Below are 11441 nucleotides of genomic sequence, written 5' to 3'. Positions count from 1 at the left end.
CTCCCCTTTGGCTGATTACAAATGGAATCAGCTGTGGATGTAGCTGACGTGATCATGACCTAATCCTATGAAATGTCCTCATTGCAACAGACAGGCCAGCGCTTGCCCAATCAGGTGAACAGGTACCACAACTTGGCCAAGTTGACACCTGTCCCTAACCATGACACCTCATTAGCTAACCGTTCACCCATCTCTAGCTCTTGTGTATCTCTAGGTCCTTTATATTGTATATTATAAAAAGCCTCTGAGTTTACCTTTACCAAGGTCACAATAGAGAAATTATAGAGCATCTGTCTTTTTTGTTTCTGGCTTATTTCACTCAGCATTATGTCCTCAAGGTCAATCCATGTTGTCATTTGCTTCAGGACATCATTTCATCTTGCTACATAATATTCCATCGTAAATCTATATCACATATTTTATCCACTTGTCTGTTGATGGGCATTTGGATTGTGTCCATCTTTTGGCAACTGTGAATAACGTTGCTATGAACATTGGTGTGCAAATGTCTGTTTGTGTCATTGCTTTCAGCTTTTCTTGGTATATACCAGGTAGTGGTATTGTTGAGTTGTTGGGCAACTCAATATTTAGTTTTCTAAGAAACGGCCAAACTGTCTTCCACAGCAGCTGTACCATTATACATTCCCACCAGCAGTGCATAGCATTCCAAATTCTCTACATCTTCTTCAACATTTGTAGTTTCCTCTTTGTTTAATTGCGCCATTCTTTTTTTTCACATGGGCAGGCACTGGGAATCGAACCCGGGTCTCTGGTATGGCAGGCGAGAACTCTGCCTCCTGAGCCACCATGGCCCACCCAGTAACAGCCATTCTTATAGGTGTGAGGACATTGTTGTTTTGATTTGCATCTCCCTAATTGCTAATGAAGATGAATATCATTTCAAGTGCCTTTTAATCTTTTGTATTTCCTATTCAGAAAAATGTCTATTCATATCGTTTGTCTATTATATAATTGGGTTGTTTGTTTTTTGTTGTTTGCAGGATTTTTTATATATACTGTATATATATATTTATATATACTGTATTTGATATATACTTATCAAATATATGGTTTCCAAATATTTTTTCCCATTGAGTTGGCTGCCTTTTCACCATTTTGGCAAAGTCCTTGGAGGCACAGAAGCATTTGATTTTGAGGAGTTTCCACTTATCTATTTTTATTTTTGTTGCTTTTGCTTTGCCTCTGCCCTCATTTAATACTTTTAAACCCAAATTTGACAGACTAGGCCTCATTCCTTCTATCTCACCTATCCCTGCCCCTAGGGCTTAACCACCTGTGCTGGTTTGAAAGGATGCATGTCCCCTAGAAGAGCCATGTTTTAATCTAAATCCCATTTCATAAAGGCAGAATAATCCCTATTCAATACTGTATGTTTGAAACTGTAATCAGATCATCTCCCTGGAGATGTGATTTAATCAAGAGTGGTTGTTAAACTGGATTAGGTGACGGCATGTCTCCACCCATTTGGGTGGTTCTTGATAAATTTCTGGAGTCCTATAAAAGAGGAAACATTTTGCCAAATGGAAGAGATTTGGAGAGAGCAGAGAATGCTGCAGCACCATGAAGCAGAGAGTCCACAGCCAGCGACCTTTGGAGATGAAGAAGGAAAACACCTCTCGGGGAGCTTCATGAAACCAGAAGCCAGGTGAGAAAGCTACCAGATGATGCCGTGCTCACCATGTGCCCTTCCAGCTGAGAGAGAAACTGTGACTGTGTTCACCATGTGCCTTCTTACTTGAGAGAGAAACCCTGAACTTCATTGGCCTTCTTGAACCAAGGTTATCTTTCCATGGATACCTTTGATTGGACATGTCTATAGATTTGTTTTAATTGGGACATCTTCTTGGCCTTAGAACTGTAAACTAGCAACTTATTAAATTCCCCTTTTTAAAAGCCACTCCTTTTCTGGTATATTGCATTCCGGCAGCGAGCAAACTAGACCACCACCTAAGGCAGCTCTGAGGGAAGGATTGGGTGCAGAAATATGGGGGAGGTGTGGTTTTGAATTATTTCTACTGGGACTGGAGATTAGAAATGATAAGCACAGAAAAATGCTGTGGAATAGGCCATGTTTGATAAAATTATTTTTTTCCAGTAATACCTTTGCAACAGTAACCACAGTAAACAAATCAGTATTAAAATATAGATAGCCTTGGGATAGGAATAATTGGATAAGGTCTAATTGCCAAATTTCAGTAAGTAAAATGAGAGCTTTGGAAAAGTTTTCCTGGATTTAGGCTTGGGACAAATTAAATAATTGCAGTTTGTTTTTTAGAGCTTGGCAGTCAATGTACTCTTGAGACTGTTCATAATTTCAGGATATTATGAAAAAAAGCTTTTTTTTAACCTCCAAATAGAAGGAATAATTAAAGCAAATACAGTTGCAAAAATTGCCATAACAGGGGTACAAGGGTAGTTCAGTGGTAGAATTCTCGCCTGCCGTGTGGGAGACCCAGGTTCGAGTCCCGGTCCAGGCACTTCCCCCAAAACAAACAAAAACAAATAAACAAACAAAAATTCAACAAATGGTGCTGCAATAACAGGATACTCACATTGAAAAATAATGAAATGTGACCTCATCATAGAGCATACAAAAAAAAAAATACTGTGGACAGTTAGGCTGCTCATAATGAAAAGTCATAAAAAGTTTTTCTTAAGCATCTCAGTACTCTGTCTAGAAGAGAAAGATTTTATATCAGAATACTACTGTTGTTGATGTTTATGTCAACCTTGTCATCCTTTATTTCAGAAGACAAGTCTTCTCACTTTTAAAGAAAAACTATTGCAAAGAAATTTGTTCTTTCATCTTGTAAAAGTGAGGTTGTAAAGTAGTTAAACATATAACATAGTAGGTATTTGGGAAGTATTACAATAACTGAAAAGGATTTTCTATCCTTTTGCTAGCTAAATTTGTATGGGTGAAATATTATTCATATATTTAGAGATTGTATAAAATTCCTAAAGACTTGACAATGTTCTCTCTGCCTGTGTTATATCCTGATACTAATCTGTATGATGTTAGAGAATGGTATGTTTTAGTCATGCTCCAGGGTTCCATTGCTTTCAGCCTCTGCTCCTGTGGGGGATCCTCACTTTGCTTCTCTAGGGCTGGCTTTCATCTCTTGGCTTCCCGTGGCTCTCTCCAGGTTCTGGCTTGCTTAACATCTCATGGGAAGGCACACGGTAACGTCAGCTAGACTCCAAGCATCTCCAAGCATCCATGTCTCTGTTCTCTGAAGCAACTGTTCTCCAAGCATTTACAACTTGTCTCTCTGTCGGCTCTGCCAACTCTGTCATTTCTGAGGTTTCTCAAAAATGTTTCCCCTTTTAAAGCTCCAGTAAACTACTCAAGACCCACCTGGAATATGTGGTTATACCTAATCAAAAGGTCACACCCACAATTGGGAGTGACACAATCCCACGGAGATAATCTAATCAAAGGTTTCCATCCGGCAATGATTGAATCAGGATTAAAGGGAACGGCTGCCCCCACAGCCTGGATCAGGCTTTAAAACATAGCTTTAAGACTGGATCAGGATTAAAACACAGCTTTTCTAGGATATCTATGTTCAAAACAGCACACTACCTTTAACTCCTTGCTATGTGGGCCTCTCCAAGGTAGCAGTTCTCTTCATCAAAGTATGCAAACGAAGATGGCAAGTGAGAGTCCACTAGCAAGATGGAAGGCACAATCTTTTGCAATCTAGCCACAGAACTGACATCCCATCACCTTCACTATGTTCTGTTCATCAGAAGAGTTGCCAGACCCAGCCAAGAGGAGGGCTTGACTACTGGGAGGTGGGTGTCATCATGGGTCACCTTAGGTTCTTCCTGCCACAACAGTTGCCAACTTCTAATTTTGCCAAACCCAGTGCTCAAACCCCAATTACCATCTTTTGTAAAATAAATGGACATAGAAACAATTTCATACAAAGAGGTAACTTCAGAACAGAGAAAGTTGATTAAATGTAGCTCTATGAGAAATCCCCACACTCTCTTGAGTTTTCTCATTTCCCAGAATTCTGGTTCAGGGAAAGCCCTGGGAATCTCCCAGCAGGGGGAGGGACCAGCCATAGGGCAGCAAAGAGATGAGGGGCTGGGGCTGGGGTCTGCCCCTCACGGTGCCGGCAGCTCCCCTCCCCCCAACCAGCAACAACAAAAAAGAAAGACTGAATGAATGAATGAACGAACAAATACGCGAATGAGAAACCCCACGTGGAAGTGTCACATTTATCCTCAACTTGCAGACAAGAAAACCGGGCCTCGCAAGATTAAGGGATGGGTCTAAGGTCTCAGGCCTGGAAAAGAGATGCATATTTGCTGAGCACTTTCCTCACTACAAATCACGCCCACATCCGTTTGTTAATCTGACAGTCTTAACAGCGCCCCGCGCTAGGAAGAGGGTTGCCATTTCCCATTTTAGAGACGTGTACACAAATCCAGAGAGGCTAAGCAACCCGCTCAGAGTGAGTCCGCAGGACTATGGGGAAGTGGACTTGCAGTGGCCCAGGGAGGGTCAAAATGAAAGCGGGGCGAGTAGCTCCTGAGCCGGGACCAGGCGCCGGCTGGGGGCAGGAAGAGAGTCCGGATTCTGGGAGCAGCCCTGGGAGCGCAGGGCCAGGCAGCGCTTCCCCCCACTTACCCGGGAGGGGCCTGAGTGCAGTGCGGGGGGGTTGCCGAGTTCAGCCACCGCCCCACGAGGCCCACATGGGGTTTAGAAGGCGGGATCGCCCGAGTCTACAGCCCGCTTCTTCCAACTATCACCCGGGGAACGGAGGCGCCACCACCAGGAAGCGCTTGCCCGGGGGACACGTGGCCCGTCGCCAGGCGTGGAAGCACGCCCGGGCGGGCGGCTGCGCGCTTGTGCCCCTTCCCACGCGGCCGAGGGCTGCCAGCTGTCCTCATCCCTCCAGAGAGGGGGCCGGAGGTGAGCGTGCAGCGGGCGCGACTCCAGGTAAACGAGCGAGATGGCCCCAAGGCTGCCAAGCTCCAGCACAAGCAACCAGGGAACCTCTGGGCCCGCGCCCTGCCCCTTCCTCTCCTCTGCCGGCCTGAAGCTCCCGGTTCTCAGAACTCTGCCCCGGGACCCCTCCTCAACCTCGGCTTCCGAGGGGCCCTGCTGGGAGGGATGGAGCCTTTGTGACTGGCCCTTTTAACTGCGTCTGAAGTTCACAACCCTCGGCAGAGCGCTTGGGCACCATTTGTCCAGTGTTGGCTGTGTCCCAGGTGTACCCACTCAACGCACACAAAATCCTGAGGTGAAACTGTTGTCATCTGTGTTTACAAAAGAAAGAAACCGAGGAGGCCAAAGGTTAAGTAATGTGTGCAAATCACACAGCTGGGATTTGTGCCACAACTGGAATGTGGAAAGGCCACATTTTAAAATTAGGAATCCTACATTCCAATCACTGAGTTAACACTTTTATAGGCATTATCTCATTTAATCCCCAGCACAGGTGGGCACTATCATTAACTCCATTTGACGGATGAGGAAACTAAAACTGAACAAGGTTTCAGGAGATTCCTGAACTTGTCCGAGCGGAATGCCGATAGAACTCAGAGCTTCTGCTTTTCAATAGAACATGCCACTGTCTGCAAAACCGTGGACAGATTAATTGCATGCGGTGACTACATCTATTGGAAGCCAGACACCTGCTTTTCACCTCTTGTTAGGTGGGTCGTTGTTTTTGTCACCCTTGCCATGTGCTGTGGGTTGAGGATGTGGACTCCAGAACCAGTCTGCCTGGGTTGGGTGGTTGGGTGGTGCCACATTCCAGCTCTGGGACACTGAGCAGTTTACTCAGCCTCTATCATGCTGAGTTTTCTCATCTGTAAAATGGGACTAGTACTGGACCTCACTGGTGGTTCTGAGGCCTGTGTGAGAGAAGGCACAGAGCCTGGCTTCTAGCAAGAGCTAAAAATATGTTATTGTTGCTGTTAACTATTCTTACAGTTTACAAAACACTTTCATCGGCATTGTTCGATTTGATCCTTATAATAGCACTGAGAGGGTGTATGGGGGAAGGAAATCTTATCCCTATTTTTTTCATGCAAGGCAAACAAGGTTCAGTGAGAACAAAAAGTTGGTCAAGATCACAGGGTCATGAATCAATTCCCGGTTTGCCAATTCCTCCCACTATTCCATTCTGTAGAAGTCTCAGGTATGCATGATAGGAAAACACATGCAGCTAAGGAAACCCTATGACCCTATTTCACCACACTGGTCATGAAAAAACAATTAAAATGGGAGAGCCTTTTTTTACCTTTTATCAGACTGGCAAAAATTAAGAATGACAACTTAATGTTGGGGCGCAATGGAAAAATAGATGTTGTCTGCACAGATTGGGGACAGGAGGGGAGGGGGGACTGAGTCAGACTTTTCTGGGCAGCAGTTTGGTAATCGGTAACAAATTTTAATATGTCATAACCTTTGACCCACGGATTACCCCTTCAGAATTTGTCCTGATGAAATGAAAGATGTTTATCGCAGCACTGTTTGTAATAGGAAAACATTGGAAGCTGCTTAAATGTCCATCAACAAGGGACTGGTTAAATAAATATAGTGTATCCATATAACAGAATACCACGAAGTTATTAAATATGATAATGTAGACCTATAGCATTTTTATACATCATCAAATAAACGATAATGCTTGCCTTAATCTTATCACTTAGAAATAACTATTGGCAAAAATGTTATTAATATTCTTCCAGGCTTTTCCTGCAAATCCACACGAACATTATTTTTAAAAATGGAATCATACAATTTTGTAACTATATAGTATTTTGTAACTGGCATTTTCACAACTAGATACTGAATATTGTAATTTTTTGCAAGCAGCATAAATTAGTTTTGTACTTAGAATAAACAATATAGCTGTTTGTATTAATTTTTATTTATTTTTACTTTTACATAGTGTACTCGCACTTACAAATTCAAACAGTGCTGGTAAAGCTAAAATGTCCTTTCCTCCTCACACCCCAGAGGTCACCATGCTTGGTGTGCGACCTTTCAGACCTTTTCAGGGACATTTTCAGACCATTTACATCCCGCACAAAGGGTCACATGTACACATTATTCAGTAACATGCACTTATAAATTGACACTATTACTTTAAACTCCATCAGTAACCAGATAAACTTTAGTGTTTTATCTGATAGTCTTATACTCCATTTTTTATGATAGTTATTTGATAGTAAAAGAAAGAATAATAATAAAGAAAATAAAGCAAACGTTAAAGAAGGAAAAGGAAAGAAGGGAGGGAGAAAAGAACAGTAAAGGAAAAGGAAAATTTAAAAAGGTCTCAGCCTCGTGATTAAAAAGGTTTTAAAGATCCCTTGATGTCCACTAGGGGGAAACAAAGAAACATTGACGAGAAGTATCCAAACGCACGTGTTCATCAGACAGGAGGCTTCTCCAATATCCCATCGCTTTCTACTCTCCTCCTCCCACAATTCCAGCTTTTCAAACTCTCCCTCCCTTGCTCAGGATTCGGGACCCCGGGACTCCGTGGGGCACCCACCCCGCTCACCCACACGCACTCAAACTCCCGAGAGCTCGCCGGGGGGCTCTGCAGGACAGCCGGCGGATGCGGGATCCACAGTCCGCTGGGGGCGTGATTTAGGACCCCTAGATGAGCCGAATCTCTAGGATCCTTGGGCGCACCGGGTCCCTGCCTCGGGCCCTGGTGTTCGTCTCCGCCCCCCGCCCCCCACAGCGGGATTTACCAGCGCGCCCCGCTGCCCGTCGCGCCCGCACCGAGCTGTGCGGCCCGCGCGGCGGATCGCGGGAGCAAGTGAGGTGACGGCGATCGTGACGCCCCAGGCACACGGGCTTGGAGGAATCAGCCCATTTTCCCGGGCTTGTCTTCTCAGGGGAGGACACCAACACTCCGCCCCACCCCTATCCGGCGGAACCCCCCCTCCCACTCCGGCCTGTACCATTTCCCCTCTTTCTTCAGTTCTCAGCTTAAGCTAATGTTTTGAATTAGAGGCCAATATTTAAAAATCAGGAAAGTCACGTACAAATCCGGATCCCCAGCTTCTTTAGTAAAATCTGAAGCTCCCGCCACTTTTGGCTTTACCTGCTCATGGGGGGGGAGGAACGGCTGCCCTGTGCCGACGGGAGCTCAGGCCCCTGGTTGGTTACAGGACTCCCCGGGCCTCCTGGCTCCCACTCCCCCGGAAGAGCTACCTGGCTCTGTGACCCCTGGACAGAGCAGGAGACCTTTCCAGTGCTGTGTGTGTGTCCCCAAGGCCCAGGGCCAGACCTGGAACACGTGTAGGAGCTCAGTAAACATTAGCAGAATGGATGAACGAGTAAGCAAGCCCATGACATTATGTCTAAATGCGCACCCTTCACCCTGCCATTCAAAGTCCTTGATCTTGTCTAAAACTACCAATGATGATAGTGAGGAGGATGGTGGGGATAGTGATAATAGACTGTCTGTGGCTTTGTAGCCCTGTATAAAATCGTTTTTCCTATCAACAGCCCTTCGGGATCTGTATCATTGCCCCCATGTGTGAACAAGAGCACCACTGCTTAAAAGGGGGAAGCAATTTGCCAGGGACCACGCAGCTCCTTCCAGGGCAGAGCGGGGGCTGGAAGTCAGACCTGTGTGACTTCAGTTCCTGCCCTTTCCACCACCTCTCTGGGGGTAGTCAGTCCAGAAGCCCAGGTCCCAGTCCTATCCATTTTATACACATCCGCGGGGTCTCAGGGGCTGTGCCTGGCAAGGCATATGGCCAGGGAGGGCATAGAGAAGGCTCCTGCCCTCCAGGACCACTGTTTTCCCTCTGCATGGGACTCTTTCCAGCCTCGTGCTAAAATGCAGCTTCCCAGCCCCATACTGTCCCTCCTGCTTCCTCTGGTCCTGGAGCTCAGGAACCTACATTTTCACAAACAGCCCCAGGACATTTCAGTGTACTGGCAGGTTTGGGACAACTTCTGGCCTATGAGAAGATTAGCCCTAAAGGGACTAATAAGGGCCTCAGAAAACCCTCCTTCCCACTGGGCAACTGGGAGCCTTCAGCCACAGATGCGACATTTGTTCACTTGTTTAGTCATCAATTCACAAGGCACTTTTCTGGGTACTCAACAGTGAGCAAACTGGACCTGCCCCTGACTTGGAAACTTACAGCCTAGTAAATGGAGATAGAAAGTCATCAGTCTGAAGTACTGAAATGCAGATAGCCCAGCCTCTCTAGAACACCAACTAGTTCCATCTCCCTATCCCATATTATCGACAGCCCCTTCCAACATGAAAAAGTTAGAATGGGAATAGCCCAAATACCCTAAAGAGTGGGAGAAAGATCAAAGATGTAGTTATACAGAGAAGGTAGGGTTTAACAAATGAGTATGATTGCTAAATCATTACATTGATATTTCATTTAGCCTCCGGTATGTTAGAGCAGCTAGAAGTAAAAACCTAAAATTGTGGAATTGTAACCCATACCGAACTCTGAAATCAGTTCTACAACTAATTGTTATGATGTGCTTTGAAATGCATTGATTTTTTTTGTATATGTGTTATTTTCCACAAAAAGAAAAAAAATTGATTGTGATGATAAATGCACAACTATATGATGATATTGTGAAGTGTTGATGGTATACTTTGGATGATGACATGGTATGTGAATATATAATAGGCCTCAATAAAAACTAAGTAATTAAAAAAAAAGATCAAAGGAGAAGGTGGAGTTATAAAAGAGAAGATAAGATTTAACAAATGAGTATGAGTCCTGAATCATTATAGTGACATTTCTTTTAGCCTCCAGTGTCTTGGAGCAGCCAGAAGGAGAAACCTAAAACTGTGGACCGTAATCCATACCAAACTCTGAAATCTGTTCTATAACTAATTGTTGTGGTGTGCTTTGAAAAATGGGCTGTGAAAGAAAAATGAAGGGAGGTATGAGAGGCAATCAGAGGGGTCAGGATCCTGTCTGGGGCATCAGGGCAGCTGAGTTAAGGGGGAGGAGAAAAAAGGAACCTGGCAGAGACCCCTTCACAAGCTGAGGAGAAGTGGATAGGACATTTGGAGGAATGGAAAGCAGGGCACAGAAGGTGGTTTGTGCCCTGTGGTTTATACTGCCTTATGGCCACTTTGTGCAAGTCCTGTCCAGTCTCTGGGTCTCACTCTCCACAACTGTGAATACTTGGAGGTTGGACAAGGCATTATCATCTCTTATCCACTGGGGAGGGAATCACTCTGTGGAGGAGCGGCCTTTGTCCCTTGCCCCCTCCTCTCCCACATACTCCCGACTAGGAAGGTTCTGGGGCCTCCAGTTAGCCCGAGACCATAAATATTTCCCCTGCCCACTTGACACTGATTAGCATGCACAGTTGGGGCATTCACTGTTGTTTCCTTCCAGGCCCCTGGAAGGCTGTGCTTGCCCCTGTCTTCCTGGAGAAACTGGCTTGGGCAGGCCAGGTTCAGGGGTGCCGGCCTCAGCCAGGCCATAGAGAAACCCCAGTTGCTTCCAAGCCCTTCTAACATTTATGAGGTGTCACTGAAGGGGGGCTGCCCTAAACCCCGAAGGAATGTTAATTGGCTAAAGCTGTTGCCACGCACCCGAGCTGGCTCGAGTTATTACCATATTATTTTTATTTGTTTTCCTCCAGAGGCGCCTGGGTTGGGTTGAGCGTCCTGGAGTCGCCTCTCTGCAATGGGCCCTAGACGGGAAGGAGCTGGGGACAGGAACAGGGGGTGGGACGGGGCATGGAGAACCCTCACTTGTCCCCACTCCCACCCAGTTCCCTCCTCCTGTGGGGGTCTCAACTCAGGGGCGGGGTTGAGGAGAAAAGCCTTGAATGGGAGTGGTGGCTTGGCGCTGGTGTCAGACAATGAGGGTGCAAAAGCTCTCTGTACGCCTTGGCTGTGTGAGCCTGCAAAGGTACAACCCGTTTCTGAGCTTCAGTTACCTCATCTGTTACCATAATATCCACCTTTCTGGGCTCTCCTGAGGAATAAAGGAGAGAAGAACATGTCTGTTTGGCATATTAGAGATTACAGTTATTCCAGGAAGGACCATCTTTGGGGCAGGTTTGAAAGTCTTACAGGGTGAGCCACAGCTTGGAAGACGGTTCCAGCCCATTAAGACCCTCTGCTTTATGTCCAGATGGAGAAACTAGCCCAGGTGGGGAAGGAGGCATGTCCAGGCCCTCCTGCAGCAGACATGAGCCCCTGCTGCATGCTCACTTGAGCCTGAGGGAGTCAGGCCCCAGAAGCTGGGCTGGAGGCATTGACAGATAGCCCTGCTGGCTTCTTTTAGGAATGCGATTTAAGGGGGAGGCACGAAGGGGGTGGTCTGGGCTTGAATTTGCCAAAAAGATCCCTCATTTCAAGCCCTCAACCCATTTCCAGGTCAGAGGGACTGGACCGTCTCAAACACCGTATGCTATGTCTCCCTCCCTCTCTCCC

This window comes from Tamandua tetradactyla, chromosome 20 (genome assembly GCF_023851605.1).
Source record: "Tamandua tetradactyla isolate mTamTet1 chromosome 20, mTamTet1.pri, whole genome shotgun sequence".
Lineage (NCBI taxonomy): Eukaryota > Metazoa > Chordata > Mammalia > Pilosa > Myrmecophagidae > Tamandua > Tamandua tetradactyla.
The sequence above is the reverse complement of the archived record's forward strand: the minus strand, read 5'-3'. Positions refer to the sequence as shown.